Below are 9,794 nucleotides of genomic sequence, written 5' to 3' on the forward strand. Positions count from 1 at the left end.
CAGGCTGGAGAATGCATTATCCCGATGAGAGACAAGGGGAGGGAGGGAATGTGGCCATCAATATGCAAGATGAATGGGGGTTAAACTCAGCCTTGATTTAAGGTTTCTGCTTGAACTTTCCCAGAGCTAATCTATCCCTTCACTGTCCTGCGTTCAAATCACGGACGCGTCGCCGGCGCCTGACTAAATGTCGGCTTTATTGAAATGCCAGGCGAGAAATAGATCAACGCTGAAGGAACAATCACGGTTTTAATTGATTATAATTCAGTTGATCTAATGTAATACGGAACCAACCATGGCTGTAATTTTTGCTAAATGAAAGCGCGAGCAGGGCCATGGGGGTTTATTTACGGTTGAAAATATACCTTGATAAAGACGTCACATATTAACGTGTCACATATTAATCTGCAAACTACTCTCGGTCCACAGGAAGGAGGCATTAGTCTTACAACCGAATGTCTTTCCCGTCCCTGTAATGAATGCAGATCACTGACCCATAAAATAGAATAAAAAAAGCAATCTTGCGCTGTGGATCCACGTTATTGCTATTTTCCCCTCCTCCTCTGCCTTTCCCTTAGATCTGCTGAGGTCTCAGTCAGGAAGAAATGGGCGTTCGTGACAAGCCGCTCGCCGTAGGGTTAATTAAACAGCTCGCTTTAGCACCAGAGCTGTCGTTCGCTCAAACACAGACCCATCAGTCATGCATCCCCGTGCACACACACTATACGTGTCAAAGTGTCAGAGGTTCCCGGTCCCACGGTGACGGCCGGGAACATTAAATCTTATCTGGTTTATCAATTATTCCCGTGATTGCTCGCACGGATTACACTATCGCATTGAAGGCATTGCAGGAATTTATTAACGTGCTGCCATCATTGCATTTTCTGAATAGGGAGTGAGCTGAGCTCTTTTCCAGCTCGGCGGAATGCGGGTGATGTATTTTTCGTATTTAATACCCAGCTGGAGAAATGGCCTCCATTATGCCACTCATACCACTCTCCGGACAATCTTTCTGGAAATCACTCGCTTGGCTTTTTAGTTTATTAGGTTCATTAATATCATCGGCTTTACGTAATCACAAACATCTTCATAAACTGAGCCTTAAAGCGCAAAAAGAAAAACTAGACAATCCTTAAGATGTTGCATCGAGTGTGATTGTTACTCCTCCATCTCCATTTCATTCTAGCGTGCCAGCTCTGACCTCCTCACTGTAGGACAGTATAAACGAGATCTAACACGGTAAACAAATTGTCACCCCCAGGGATAAACACAGTCCCCCATTGGACGACTCAAGGTTTCAGCGGGTTTAATGCGGTATAAGCATAACATATCAGAGCCATTACCGCTTCTCTCCCAGCATATGTGGCCTGACATTTAACAGGAAGACACGGAGCAGGAAAGCACTTTTCTAGCCCTTTAATATGGCACAGCAATATGAGCATCCAGAGTCCCGCTCTCCCTCACAGATTCATACAGGCTTAATGTACCTCTCCCAAATCCCATTAGCTGACAGGCTGTTGAAACAGCTTGAATATGTGAGGCTCATGCTTGAGGGATCGGGCCAAACTGGAAGGCCTGGCACCTAGTCAACTCGACAGAAGCGGCTGCCTTCCCTCTTTAGAAAGGCACAGGCGACAAAGAGCTCATCAGCGCTCGCCACTCAAGAACCAGCAGGGAGGCAAGCCGTACAGTAGTTAACTCGCTAATACGGGCGGCGAGTGAGCAGTCGTTGTAAGGTTTCCAAAGCTCGGTAAAGGTTTTGGGAACTCGTAGGCCGTTTAGTACGCTCCCACAGTTTGCACATCACAAAGATGTTTTGTTTATTTTGCGTGGTTGATTTTTTTTCATTTGTAGTTACACTTTTGTCTGGGTAACTCTTTCGAGCGTGAGCTTTATGTTAACCTTCCCGGAGAGGGAAATGACATACCCTCAGGGTGTTTCTGCGTTCTGCCGGTGCAGAAAAGAAAAGCCAATCTTTTACGACATATTGCAGTCCTCCTCTCCTGAAAGAGCACAAGTAGGCTTATAGCCGTTTCGTCAAAATAGGTCGTTTCATTTAAAGGTGACAAACATATGTCATTTACGGTCACATAGGGCCCCCTCCCATTTCTGTCCATGTGTAAAAAATGGGAACGTAACATTTGGACTTGGCGATCAAAGCTCATATCCAATTTGTGCTCCTATATTTGAGGGAGAGGGGGATCCACGGAGACCCCGGGGCAGTGCTGCCCCTCTCAGCGCTGACATTTCATCTACTCTTGGAACCACTGAGCTATCAATTAAAACAACAAAATCCACACCCACCTCGCAGCGCCCACTCCCTGCTGGGATAGCAACTGAGGTCAGCTTCCCTTGATAGCCAAAGTTATCTTTGCAGATATTATAGTATCATGTGGTATAATGAGCATTGTGGAACATTTTGCCAACAGTTCACCCTAAAAGGAAAATCTGTCATCATTACTCACCCTCAAGTTGTTCAAAATCTGTGCAAATGTCATTGTTCTGATGAGCACAGAGAAAGATATTTGGAAGAATGCTTGTAACCAAACAGTTCTTGGCCACCATAGCACTTTTAACTACCATTGTCATTTTTCCTACAATTGTGGCCAAGAACTCGAGGATGAGTAAATAATGACAGAATTGTTATTTTAGGGTGAATTGTTCCTTTAATTCATAACTCTGTTGGCTTAATGTTCAACTGCACTATGTTTTGTTGGTTGATCGTTTTAAGAGTCAACAGACTTGGTTTGTTTGGTGACCTTACAAATGATGTTTCATAATTAAAAAGTGATTTTTAAATTGCACTCATTCACTTCCTATATATCATTTCCATGACCGTTTACACGGTGGTCATGTTAGACTTAAAGGGATAGTTCACCCGAAATGCATTTACCCTCATGTTGTTCAAAACAGTTTTGTGTCCATACAATGGAAGTCAATGGGAGTTAGTTTTATTTAGTTATACCAATATTCTTCCAAATATCATCTTTAGTGTTCTGCAGATTCATACAGGTTTGAAATGACACAAGGGGGAGTATGATAAAATAATTTCTATTTTTGGGTGAACGATCCCTGTAATTCGGCATCATGAAAGAGCAATGTTTATCGAATGATGCTTTATCTTGGTACACTTTTGCTCACTGTATAATCCAGTGTTTGGCGACAAGCTATGGGTAAAATAAAACAGTTTTTATAATGTCTCCATTCATCCTCGTACACCAGTGTATGATTTTAAACACATTTTTTAAAAGTACTATTCTTTTTTGTGTAAAACTTTTATTTGAATGAGGAAAAATTACTCGGTGCACCTTTAATATCAGTTTTTCTAATGAGATAAGATGTGGCTTGTCCAAAGTGAATATGAACGCTATTTTTCATCATATTCATCAACCACTCCATGCTGATGGGTTCATTACCATCAAATTAGAGATAAAAATCGTGCTAGTGCCCTGAAATGATGTGGAAAGGCAGCGCTGATAAGATTAATGATGAATACATTAGCGTTGAGCTAGCCATAAGACACATCTCAGATCTTGCCATGAGCGCACATCGAACAGATACCACTTACAATAGTCGCATCACAGCCAACATCACACTGCAGCTCTCTCTCACAATCACACACACAGGTTATTGGGCCCGAATCTGTGAGCGGGATCAGGGAAAAGTGCTGAACTGGAGCTTGTTTATAAGTGCGCTCTGCAGTGCTGTTTGTCTCATTGGCAGCGCTGTGTGTAGCTATAGCGAAGACGGTGAGAATATCGGCTTGGCACCGGTCGTCGGCTGTGGCAGACACTGCAGAAGTCAGGGGACGCCCAGCCAAGGCGCTGTGACAGATCGCCACAGCTGACAGCCTTTAACGTCCCATCTAATTTATGTCGTGTAGGGAATGGGAATGAAATGTTAATAAAGAATCTCTGCATCACATATTCTTAACTGCAGCCTCAGGCCCTTGCTCTGCATCTGTCATGGAGATGAATACAGAGAAAAGAGGGAGAATAAAAAGAAGATGGGAGAAGCGCAGAGGGACGGCATGCTATCTTTACACATGTAGCCGAAGCCAAAGTCATTTTCGACTTTAAAATGAGAGGAGTTTAACAAGCTTAGCAAAATGAGTACCGTGTTTACAAAATAAACCACTATATTCTGGCTATTAGTTCCGATTCGTAGATTATATCCTGATTGAGTGTTTAGGCACTTTGAATTGACTGAGTGAGTGGCTAACATTTATCTCATGTCTCAAGGCTGTCATTAAATGGATTCTCTTGTCTGATTAGTTAAACATGATATTGAGCTGTTTGGATTTCCTCCAGCCAGGGTGACGAATGAGCCGGGTCATCTTACACAGCCAGGCCTGAAGAGGGCAATGTGCGCTCGTGTCAGGATTGGGTATCTTTCTCACCTCAAGAAGTGCATTCCAGTTCTGACCTTTCCAAGGAAATGTTAGGAAGACCAACGGCTTTCTGACTTCTTTTTTTTAAATGATTTGGTTAGAATGATCTGATTGCTAAAGAATTGATGAATGCGATGTGAGGATCAGTCTTTTTAAAAAAATCCAGTCCTACAATACAACGGGTGTGTACAGAAAAAATGTCTTCCAATACACTGTAAAAAAAATATATAGGATTTATATTTTGTTATTTGTACAGGATGTTGCACACAGTTTTTTTTAAGTTAAATTTACTTAAAAAAAACTGTGTAAAAGCTTAATTAAACAAATGAAATCCTACTAATTGTTTTTTTACAGTACAGTGTTTCTTTATTTAGGTTCTTGGCCATGTGAACTTAAAATAAACTATTTTAAACACACCTAGTTCACTTTTATCTTGCTAGTTTTAAATTTTATTTAGCAAAATATATAGATTACTCAGTTTTAAGAAAAAAAAATCACAGAATTTGGGAGTTACAGCTTGGAAATGACATTTAGGGTAAACTGATGTTCTCCTTGAATTTTCTTTATGTCTTATATTTCATATAAAGTATTTAAATAAAAAATGCTTTATTTTGGTCTTGAATCCGTCAGTCTAGTCATTTAAAATGTGGGCAGTTGTCACAACCTAGCGGAAAGTAGCCTACAGTAAATGGAAAAGTTGGTTTTAAATAGTTTTTGGTAATTACCATGAGGTTAAAGTTAATATATCTCACGCAGCAGGGGGGTTTTATGGCCTTTTGCTTTGTATTGCCTACCCAGTTACCCCAGCACTCCGAGCGCAGGCAGACATGCGAGAAATTAAAAGTGAGGCCGAAACAGATTACTGCTAAGTGCTGTGATGTTCAAGCAAGAGAGGAAAGGTGGACAGAAAAGGACTTTGGGAGAATCGGAGGACATCCGTAGCCAAATAATAGATAAGGACAAAATGGCCCGAAAAGAAAGAATCTCATATCTGTAATGGTCAGTCGTTCAGGTAGTGTGCCTGGACCATTGGGTTTTGTGGTCAGATTCAATTTCCGATATTTTATTGTGGCACTGCCACTCCATTAAGACTCATTTCCTTCTCACCAGTAGTGACTTTGGGGGACCCGAGGAATTTGAAGGCCAATTGACTTTTAATATGAATCACGCTGTGATCGCCCCATTCTCGTCCCCCGCCTACAAATTAGAAATGGCAAACAGAGTGTCCCCATCAAAACGCTCTTTTCATGTTCTCCGTTCATGCTCCACAAGTCACCCAGCTCCACCCCCACTGAAATACTGTGCGTATGTGTGTGAACGTGCCTGCGCGTGAGCATGTGGGTTTGTTCAGGTGACCAGGTGGCGTGTGTCAAATGCCATGGTGCTTTGTAACTATCACTAAGACTTGTGTCTTTGCCAGGTGTGGAAAATTTTATAGAAATAGTTGAAATATGAGGCTTACTTCTTATGGATTAAACACATCTGGTAGATTGAAGGCAGAATTGAAGTCTGTTTGTAGTGATTTATATATTTCTGTGAATGTTTTGTAAATGTAGCCATAATGTAATGAAACATAACCCATCACAATTTCATTGTAATACTGAGAATTCCATGTATTAGTAATTTCGCAAAAGTAATAGTAACCTAATTATTAGTGGAAAAATCTGTAATTTAAAAATCAATTCTCAGCAGTCATAAGCAACATGTCAAATTTCCCAGTATCCTGCAGCTGTATGGAAACATGCAACATGAAGCACACCATGTCAGGAATATATTGCGTCCCCTACAGGAAGCACCCGCACAGTGCAGTGTTGCCCGTCCCAAGGCCCTGAAGCAGAAATTCATTAGTATGCACAGACTCTCTCAGTGTGTGTGGCGGGAGCGGGAGCAGGCCGGCGTGGAGCAGAGGGGAGACAGTATTTTATCCACGCTTGCCAGTATTATGAGGCTGAGCGAGAGATTCACATTATCGTAATGGGAAAGTCAGCGCAGCGAGATGATGCCCCGGAGCCACGCCACTGATTGGCTGCAAAGCTGTATTTATATATAGCAGAGTGAGTTCACTTTTAGTTCAGCGCTGAAGAAGAGAAACAGGCCTGCCTGACTGCCACTTTATCTGCTGCAAAAACACTATAAACTTAGCCTGGAGTTTAGGATTATATACTTGGCCATGTGTGGTGCACAGTTTTGTAGGTTATTGAACCACAAAAAAATCTATGCCCATTTCATTCTCAATGTTTATGTAAATAACAAGTCCATTGACTCGAATTTAATACTCACGGTTTTATGGCGCTAACAAGTTGTGTAAAATTGATCCATTCTCCTCTTTTGAATTTAATGGTAAAATGAACGTTGTCATTGTTTTTCACCCTCTTGCCATTCCAGCCTTGTGATATTTTTTTTCTGTGAAAAAGAAGATCCCTGTAGCATGTTATTGCATTCAACGAAAATGAATAGGGAAAGATTCTTTTGAGCTTTATAAATGAAAAAAAAACAATAAATGTGCAATAATTGTAGATTGTATAAATTGTGTACTACATTCCAAGTTTCTATAAACAAAATATTCCCGTTCACAACCATATTCTTTTTTTAATTGTTCAAGTATGGTGGATCAAATATTGCCAAGTTGTGCAAAAATACTGAAAAAGATGTTCAGGGAATAGCAACTTAGTTCCTCATAGAAATCCATTATGTATGCTTGATTTACAGCCGTGGAAAAAGTTAAGAGACCATTCCTACTGAGTGTTTTCAGTTTTTCTGACTTTACTTTTTATAGGTTTGTATTTTTGTAAAATAATTTTTTCATTCTGTAAACTACTAACAATATTTCTCCCAAATTTTCAATAAAAATATAGTTTATATTTGCATTTATTTGCAGAAAATAAAACTAAAACAACAAAGTATGCTCTTTATTTTTTCGGACCTCAAATTCTTCAAAGAAAACAAGGTCATATTGCAGTACAAGTGTGATATTTGTACATGTACAGTATTTAGAAAAAGTTATTTTTATGCGATAACCTCACAGTTGCCATGTGTATTGTCTGTCATTCTTTCACATTGCTGTTGGATGTCTTGGTCACTCCTGAGACACTGGACTGGAATGGCCACAATATATATACCAATTCAATAAAAAAATTCTCCGTGGCGGTTTCTCAGCCCTCACACTTCAGAATTTTTACCTTTTTTACGTTTTTTCTGTAGCTGCACCTTCATTTATTGTATTCATATTGTTTTCATATTCATAAATTCCTTTATATACCTTGTAACCTTTCCTGTGGCTCAGTGGTTAGAGCATGGCGCTAGCAATGCCAAGATCATGGGTTCGTTCCCAAGGGATTACACATAGTCAGAATCAAATGTATAGAACAATGCGATATAAATCGCTTTGGATAAAAGCGTCTGCCAAATGCATAAATGTAAACTTTTGTGTTCTATAGGTGCAATAACTGTTTACAATGACGCAAGAATGTTTGAATGATTAAATGATGAAATATGTTTTTATTTTGGGGCAGACAAACCTATCAACTGACTACATCTGAAATCTTTTCTTTACCCCTGAATAAGTGCTGTGCGTGCTCCTATATTTGCACAGTATGCATTCACGCACCAGCAGGACTTTAGTATTGCTACAGAAATAAAGATGAGACAGTAAATAGCGTGACACAAGCCACAAGCGTTTCCCTCTAATCAGCTGAAAGCACAGTGCCAAGTCAGAGCTTCTGCTACCTAAAGTGAACACTGCATCATTTAAAGAGGAACTCCCCTGGACATGCCTCAAAATTACTGTACATGAAAAGTGCTGACTCTAAAGAGACTTTTCATATTTATGATTAAATTAGTCTCGGGTAGAGGAAAAGAAATGAGAGGAGAGAGGACAAGTAAGCAGGCAGGCAGGAAGAAATAAATCATAGGTTGGAAATGGCTCATTATGCTGGTGATGAGACTGGGTAATGCCTGCTTGACCAATCCAGCTCCTGTCAGATGAAGCCTCATTGATTAACCCTTATCCAGTAGCCTTCAGCCATAGAGAGCGAGACAGCAGACAAATAGATGTCAGCATAGCGCTTTCACACTGATGGGAACAGCCTTTTTGCACATTTGTGGCCAGATGTGCTGATTTACGCTTACAGAATATGTGCATTCAGTGATGATTCCAATTTTATGGCAGTTCATTCAGACAACAAAATACACAGGCAACCGATACAACACAACATTGTGCACCTGGAATTAGGAACATCAAATAGTGTTTTAAATAAAGCACATCAGAACATCCTGGGGTGTTGTAATTAGAGCTGTATGGCGTCTCATTGCAGGCCCGTGCAGTTATATACTATTAACCATCCATGGGAACACAGTCAGCAGTTTGTGTCACCTGTTTACCCTGGGTTCTGTGTTCTCATTGGATTTTAATAGCTAATGGGGGATGTATGTGTATGTTTTCTTTAAAGTATGTTTCTTCATAGCCTACTTGTTTCTATGGGTGTTGTTTGTTTAGTTCTTAGCAAGACAGAAAAGTAAATGATACCGAGGACATTGATCATGTCAATAAGGAAGGGAATTGTTTGTAGGCCCAATTCTCCTTTATTGTTTGTTTATATTAAAATGCCACGTAACATCATGGCGTCTTACATTTTCATCTGAAAAATGTAGACATTTACTGCATATTGGATGGATGTTTGGTTTTGTATATGGAATGGCATAGATTATGGGAGGGATTCAACGAAATAAATAGTTCTTATAAAATGTATCCCATTAGATCCCATAGTGGGATCGAGTCAAAAAGTGAGTTAAGATTTCAAAACGCCATCAGTGTAGTGTTACTCAAACAAGAGCTGTGATAATTTGTACAGCTCTCGAACAAATAAAAAAAATCTCAAAAGTGAGAAATTCCAAAACTCATTCGTCATCTGGAACCGAGGTGTCAATTGAACATGATATGGTAGGACTGTGCCGCATTCGGAGCCCGTCATGCTCAGCATGTCGAAAAGATGACCGCAAAATTCTGGAGCACATTTCCGTTCTTGTTGATGTGTTAAATATGTGTGGTCTGTCCTCGTGGGACGGTTAACGCAGACGGCGAGACATTTTTCACCGGAGAAAGCGTTCTTCAGGAGGACAGAATCGGTGTGCGTGTGAGAGTTAGCATGTATGTGTATGCGTGTGGTGCAGTGAACACGCTTTGAGGGATTGTGCCCCGGAAAGTGAGTCTCTGTTGGAGAAAATGCTGAGGCCAGCGGTTCCCACCTGCTGGAGCAAAACGGATGAGCTTACTTTCCCATGGCTGATCCCTGAACGAAGACGTTTATGTGCATAGTTTCAGCTTCTGCAGACGTCAACAACTAGTTCATCATTATTGTGGATTGTCACACCCACAGATAAACCCACTTATAACTTTGTGATCAAA

The sequence above is a fragment of the Triplophysa dalaica genome, chromosome 11 (assembly GCF_015846415.1).
Source record: "Triplophysa dalaica isolate WHDGS20190420 chromosome 11, ASM1584641v1, whole genome shotgun sequence".
Lineage (NCBI taxonomy): Eukaryota > Metazoa > Chordata > Actinopteri > Cypriniformes > Nemacheilidae > Triplophysa > Triplophysa dalaica.